This window comes from Mus musculus, chromosome 16 (assembly GCF_000001635.26).
Source record: "Mus musculus strain C57BL/6J chromosome 16, GRCm38.p6 C57BL/6J".
Classification (NCBI taxonomy): Eukaryota; Metazoa; Chordata; class Mammalia; order Rodentia; family Muridae; genus Mus; species Mus musculus.
In genome coordinates this window covers 11,008,415-11,016,013 of record NC_000082.6, presented here as the reverse complement: position 1 = coordinate 11,016,013, position 7,599 = coordinate 11,008,415, and the positions used below count along the sequence as shown (strand labels likewise).

The 7,599-nt window shown below is 48.5% G+C and overlaps 1 long non-coding RNA gene across 1 annotated transcript; it reads right to left on the bottom strand.

The window, feature by feature from the left end:
* Positions 1-829: 829 nt before the first annotated feature.
* Positions 830-7,116, bottom strand: Gm4262 (predicted gene 4262). The gene is made up of 3 exons (NR_040518.1): positions 6,956-7,116; positions 4,018-4,061; positions 830-2,608 (listed from the first exon to the last, which is right to left on the bottom strand). It is a non-coding gene; the product is annotated as a predicted gene 4262 (long non-coding RNA).
* Between the last annotated feature and the right edge of the window lie 483 nt (positions 7,117-7,599).

Genomic DNA, 7,599 nt, shown 5'->3' with positions numbered 1-7,599 from the left:
CATTTTAGATATGTTAGTATTAGGCTGTTTGTAATCGGTATCTCAAATCTACATTGCAGAAAGAGCAGCAGGCTCACGCCTTTGAGTCATAGTAAAGCTACAGTAAAATGAGTTTGGTCAAGAACATTAACACCCTGGAAGTCTTCCTACAACAGTAGCGTAGTGAGAGGGAGCTCCTGTAGCAGCTTTTCATTCCTCTTACACACACACCCTGTCACTTTCCTCTTACACACCCTGTCACTTTCCTCTTACACACCCTGTCACTTTCCTCTTACACACCCTGTCACTTTCCTCTTACACACCCTGTCACTTTCCTCTTACACACCCTGTCACTTTTTTATCACTTTTTACAGTTTTCATGTTCTCCAACCTTCATAACTTACTTTTGCCAACTTGTTAAATTGTTTATTTTATATATGTGAGTACACTGTCACTGTCTTCAGACTCACCAGAAGAGGGCATCGGATCCCATTACAGATGGTTGTGAACCACCATGTGGTTGCTGGGAATTGAACTCAGGACCTCTGGAGAGCAGTCAGTGCTCTTCTCACTGTAGACATGCTGTCTTAGGTCCTCAGCCGCTTGTCCCAGGTCTGAAACCCAACAGGTATTATATGTGGTGGCCTGTCACCATGCCTGTAATCCCAGTACTTGGGAGGTCAGAATAGAAGGATTACCATGAGTTCAAGTCCAGCCTTGGCTATACAGTGAGTTCTAGGCTAGCCTGGGCTATATAGCAAGACTCACACTGGGATAATCAGGAGCGGGCGTGCTTTTGGGTTCTTAGTCTCATTAGTAAAAAAATATAAGAGTGGAAATAAAATATTAGACGGAAGCTGGAGGACAACTTTATTAGAGGGCAGGTGAGCTACAAACCTCTGCAGCTGCTGGAAGGTGGAGAACAGGGAGGAGAAGGGGACCACCGGTCTTCCTGCTGGAGTTAAAAGGCACAAAGGGCAGTCACATGTCAGGGAGGGGAGCATCCTATTGCTGTGATGAAACACAAACCAAAGGCAATGTAGGCAAAGAACTTAGAGTTTATTTCATCTTACAGATGTCAGGTCACCAAGGGGAGTCGAGTAGGAGCTCTAGACAGGAACCCGGGGACAGGAATGGGAGCAGAAGCTACAGGGGACACTGGCTTGCTTCACAGCTTGCTCAGGCTGCTTCCTTACAGCACCCAGGCCCACCTGTATCACCCACAGTGGGCTGGGCCCTCCCCTCCCACATCCGTCACTAATGAAGAAAATGCCTCACAGACTTGGCCACAGGCCAGGCTAATGGAACCATTTGGTCAGCTGAGGTTCCCTTTACCAGATGACCCTGATTTGGGTCAAGCTGACAAAGCTAACCCTTACAGTGAGGAAGCCCAAAGTATTAGGAAGGCATGCCTAGAGAAGAGACAGAAAGAAGAGAGGTTACACTTCCCTGAGTAATTCAGAAAGCGTGGGCACTCACACAGGTGGATGTGGTCACATTGTAAGAAACTACCAGGAGGCCGGGGTTCTGGGGAGGCAAATCACCTTATCTCATTAAAGGGACATTAGTGCACCTATCTATTTTTTCAGACTTAATTACTTTATTTTTCTTGTATTAAAAACCCTTATGTGGTAGCCACAGCTGGAGCCTGGGTTCTCTGAAGGAAGACACTGGTGTGAGTTTTCATAAGATGTTTCAGTGAATTCCTGAAAAGAAGACTTGGTGAAGCTGGGCGGTAGTGGCACATCCCTTTAATCCCAGCATTTAGGAGGCAGAGGCAAGCAGATCTTTGTGAGCTTGAGGCCAGCCTGATCTACAAAGCAAGTATGCATGTATGTCTCTATCTATATCTAAATATATGTGCATGTCTATTTATATGTGAGCACGTATGCCTCTCTGTATATGGGTGTGTATATGTCTATATATGTGCATGTATATTTTTCTCTACATGTGTGCATGTGTATCGACATGTTTGCACATATCCCTATCATAAATGTGTACATGTATGCCTATCTATATGTGTGCACTTATGTCTCTACTTATACATGTGTGTTTGCTGGCTGGGAAAAGGGAAAAAAGAGGAAAGAGCTCTCAAGGAAAGGGGGTGGCAGGGTGATGGATTGTAGAGGGGACACTGTGTGGAAGAAGAAAGGGACTTGGTGGAGGGGTGGGCTCAGCGAGGGAGGGGAACAAATGAGAACAGGTGTGATGGCGCTCAGAAGTGAAGCACCTTTGCTCTGTATGTGTTGGGAGCCGCGCCCACATTCGCCGTTACAAGATGGCGCTGACAGCTGTGTTCTAAGTGGTAAACAAATAATCTGCGCATGTGCCAAGGGTATCTTATGACTACTTGTGCTCTGCCTTCCCCGTGACGTCAACTCGGCCGATGGGCTGCAGCCAATCAGGGAGTGACACGTCCGAGGCGAAGGAGAATGCTCCTTAAGAGGGACGGGGTTTCGTTTTTCTCTCTCTCTTGCTTCTTGCTCTCTTGCTTCTTGCTCTCTTGCTTCTTGCACTCCTGCTCCTGAAGATGTAAGCAATAAAGTTTTGCCGCAGAAGATTTTGGTCTGTGGTGTTCTTCCTGGCCGGTCGTGAGAACGCGTCTAATAACATGTATGCACCCTAAAACCTTAACCACAGGAAAAAATGATTACATACACACCAGCACCAGCAGCAGCAACAAACGGAACTGCACAACATGCCAAGAAATAGACTGCCCTGCATCCTGAGGACCTCCCTGAACCTGCTTGCTGCCACCTTAGATTCAGTGAGGGACAGAAGGTTTGGGCACTTGGATAAGGGTGTTATCAAGAAAAGTGTCCCCTTTCAGTCCTGCCATCTACAACCTGTACAACCTGACAGAGTGACCCTGCCTGCACTCACTGGTTTTGACACTGTTTTCTCTTTCAAATCTTCCTTCAATTGGGCAGCTAGAGGACATCCTCCCATGCCTTCTCTGTTCTGTGGAAAGCTGCAATGACCTGAGAGGGCAGTGACAGAGTTAACTTCTCTGGGATGACCATCCACAGAGGGCTTTTAGTTTTCTGTAACATCTGTAGGTGGGCGTTCCCTGCCTGCTACCCGGAACTAGGCACTCACCTGATGCTGGAGGGGCCGGGTTGCAAGTTTCCTGCCTGCCCACTCATCTACCACTTCCTATTCCAATCCTCAGATGTGCCCAGCCCCAGCCTAGGCATAATTTTAGAAACTTAATAGATGTTGGCTGCATTCTTGGCCCTGAGCCTGTGGGGGTGGGGCCTGACTGGAGACAGACATTTCTTTCTTTGGCCTTGTTGATTGAGATCCTCTGCTTTCCCCGGGGACCAGCTTCTGAAGGGCCATTGTATGACCACAGCTTCTTGCACACTCGCCTCTTTGTGGGTTCCTACCACACAGCCCCGCCAGCCTGGATTACCATGCAGGATTAGTGGCAGTCATTAGTGGTATTCCCTAAGATCCTCAAAGCCAACAGTAGCAGTGGAAATAGACTTGGAGGACCACTTGCCATCTTTCGTTCATTCATTCGTTCATTCATTCATTCGTTCATTCATTCATTTATTCATCTATTTATCTAATCAGATAGGTAGTTTTTAGAGACAAGATTTTGCTGGGTAGCCCTGGCTGATCTCACTCTAGCCCATCCCTCAAACTCACAGCCACCTTCTGAATCGGTCTTCTGAGTGCTAGGGTTACAGGTATGCCTCACAATGCCTGTTGTCTTAATACCAGAAATGGCAGGCCACATTCAGGTCTGGAGCATGAATCAGGGCCTGGCGCTCAGACACAGGAAAGGCTTTAGTGTCCTTTCTAGGACAAGGTGGTTAGGGTTCTGACTTCGGGGTTGCCTCCTTCCTGAAACCAGCCTTGGCGGAATTCAGGCAAAGAAAGGGGAAGCAGAGAGGACACACGCAGAAGCTGGACCCCCAGCTCCACAGACATCTCAGGCTGGCTCTGGCAGGACACTCCTCACCCCAACCCTATCTTCTAGACCAAAGAACCACTTCATGCCCATCTACAGACAGAGAAGTCAAGGCTCACCTGTGGTCAGCCAGTGCCCTGGGATCATCTTCCACCTCCTTATCCTATTAGCAAAGAGAAAACACTATAGCTTTATTGAGCTACAATTCACCCATTTAAAATGACAGCAAGCACTTGAGTATCCTCCCTGACATGGTCTGTTACCAATCTTTCTTTAATCTGTACTATTGCTTAGTTCCAAATAAAATTGTCTTGCTGTTTTGCAAAGATGAATAGATAGCCAATTGCTTTTCAGGGTGGCACAGCTAGCTCCCCAGTCCATCTCCAGGATGCTCTATCTCACAAAGGATACCGGGTCCTTTTAGTTGCTCCCTTCTGGTGCCTGGGGTTTCTGTGAGTGGCAGGACAGGGAGAGTTCTGGGTCGAGAAACCTGGAGGGGCCACCGTGTAGTGACATTGGCTGTGGCTTCAGCTGGAGGCTCCCTGCTCAGGGCCAGCAGTGCTGTGTCAGTCCCCTGTCTTCAGCTGGCCCAGGCTTTTGCTTCTGGAGGTTCCTAGGCGTCACTCAGAAACATCTTGGGTCACCATGACAGCATGTGGCAACTATCAGCTAAAGGCCAGGGACAAACACTCCCTAACCACTGGCTACCTGACAGTAAAAAGGGGCCTGACCCAGACTTGTGAACTGTGCCCAGGTTGGGAGCTTGTAATGTGTCCGTGACCTGTGGACTTACCCTCTTGCCACTTCCTGACAGGGACTTGATGTAATTTACTGACAAAATCAATGGGAAAGGAAGAAACTGTGGTTAAAACTAATAAAGGCAAAGAATTTCAAACCAGCACAGCTGATACCCAGGTTAATGTACACTGGGTTGTGTGGTAGGTTTAGAGCTTTCTAGCAGCCAGAGCAAAAAGAACAGCAGAATCAATTTTGAGATTTTTTTTTCACCAGTTTAATGTTGGAAACAGAGCCCTCAAAGGCCTAAAGGGCTAGAGTTGTTCTCCTGTGGGTCAGAATAACAGGCTGGAGCTGACAGCACTGTCCTCAAGAGCAGCCATGTAGGGGCCAAAGGAGGGTACACATGCAATGGATCAAGGCCTGAGGTGGATGCAGAGACATCAAACGGGGGGGGGGGGTTCAGAAGCCCCTTGGGTACAGTGAATGAGGACCGCTTGTCAGTCGGATCAACTTTAGTTACGGTGACTGAAGATTTATAAAGACTTTATAAAGGGGGACTGAGGGCAGGAACATCTAGTATGGACTGGGAGCTCAGGGGACCTGGACTGCCTCATTAGCATGGGGAAGCATTTCAGGAATCTCAGGTGCTGGCTGAGCAGGTGTTGTCAGGAGAAAAGAAATTGATCCTATAAACTAACTGAGCTGCCATGACATTCCTCAGGTAGAGGGGAGTGTGGGGCTTAGAATCCCCTGGACAAGGTCAGTGAAGGAGAAACCCTGCTAACCAAGTGTCTTCTTTCTGAGCCCCAGAAGGCTACCCAGTCAAGGGTAGACTTGACTTCATTAGCACTTTTCCCAAGAAGTGGCCAGTTAGGCTAAGTAGGTTGTCTGTGGGCCACCTGCCCTACTGTGGACCACCTGCCCTACTGTGGGCGTCATTGTTCCAGCTGATTACACAAAGCAAGCCATGCTAGGGCAGCTCAGGAGAGCGACTGAACAGAGACGGTTCCGGAGCCAGATGCCTAGGCCAAGACCTGAGTTAACTCCCCTGTAGCTGTGTGATTGGGACTGTTCCAGAAACTTCTCTGAGCTTAGTTTCTTCATCCATATAATGGAGCTGATAACAGTGCCCACCCATTGTGTATATAAAGATTAAAAGAGAGTCTGGGTGCTGCAGTTGGTGAAGGAAGCATGAACAAAGTGCTGGGTCAGTCCCAAGTGTCACAGATGTCACCCCAGCACTAGAGAGGTAGAGGCTGGGGATGAGACCTGATCTCAAATGAGACGCTCTGCTTGCCACGGCATCTGACATCCCAAGTTCAGTCCTTGGATGTCATGAGAGCCAGAGAGCTGACTCCTGTGACTACATGCAAAGCATGTGCACACACATGCACACACACACAGTCACTTATACACACTCACTCACACATACAATACACTCTCATACAGTCACACACATACACACTCACTCATATACACTCACTCACACACACACTCACTCATATACACTCACTCACACACACATACACTCACTTATACATATACACTGACATACAGTCACTCACACACACACACACATACTCAAATACAGTCACTCACACATACACTCACATACACTCACACACACATATATACACACACTCTCACACACATCACTCACACACAGTCACACCCATACACACGCTTACACATGCTCACACACACATGCACACACACTAATGATGATAGTAAATCAAGAGAAATTGAAAAAACAGCTGGCTGTGGGGACACATCTCTGTAATTCCAGCACCTGGAGCCACAGGCAGATAGATCTATGAGTTGAAAGCCTGCCTGGTCTACATAGAAAGTTCCAGGCCAGTCAGGGTTAAATAGTAAGACCACATCTCAAAAACAAAATAAATAACAATAAACAAACCCAAGATCTGTCTGTGTCTGAGAGGTCCTTGGGACTTGAAACTGCATGGAAAAAGCATGAACAGATAGATGTATGGAAGGTGGGCAGAGGGTAAAAACAAGGGTACTGTCGTGTGTGTGTGTGTGTGTACATGTGTGTGTGTGTCTGTGGCACTCCACAGCAAGCAAGACACAAGATTAGCTAGGTAGACCCCACGTGATCGAAAGTTGGTGCCTGAGAAAGTGAGGCCACAGTGGCTGTATGGGCTTTATATTTAAGGGGCAGCTACTGGTGGCTTCCTGAGGGACAAGGGGAAACCTCAGATGTGGGCATCCCACTTTCCCTCTCCCCTCAGCACTGAGGTGCTCAGTGACCTTTGCACTTGGCTTTCCTCTCTCTCAGCCTCCCCTCTGGCAGGTCCTGACCCTCCTTGCTTGCTCTTCGTTTTGTCCTGCTTGCTACCGAAGCTTTTCCTTCCTCAGCTGTTTCTCTCATTCTCCTTGAAGCCGCTGGATCCCCTCCGTGGCCCACGGAACTGTGGGGACCCAGGGCTGGGAAGAAGCCTACATACTCTTAAGGCTGGGACACAGGAAGTTGATGGTTTCCCTCTCTTGCCCATCCATCCAGGAAATGGGCGGGGTCCTGTCTGGGAGCAGGAAGCAGGAACCCGGCCTGGGGCTGGGAGAAAGATGTCCCTAAGATTTCAGAGAGCAGAAAGACAGCAGACCAGTTCCACTTAGCTGTAGGGCACATACCACATGCTCTGGACACATTCTTAAGGAAAGATGGTGGCCAGTGACGTCAATAGGCATTCCTCACAAGTTCCGGGACCACAGTTAGTACAAGAAGAAATATCTGATCTTCCCTAAAGCGTGGGTGTGGAGGGCCAAGATGAGGATCCACACGGAGGGAAAAGGGTTCCTCCCTGCTATAGGGGCCTTTGGCCAGCTCCTGCTGAGCGTCCCCTGTAGTCCTCAAGTCCTGACGCCTGTTCTTGGAAAGGAAGGGAAAGTCCCTCTGTTTCCTGCTCTACTCTGGTTCCTGACACAGAGAACAGATGTCTTGGATC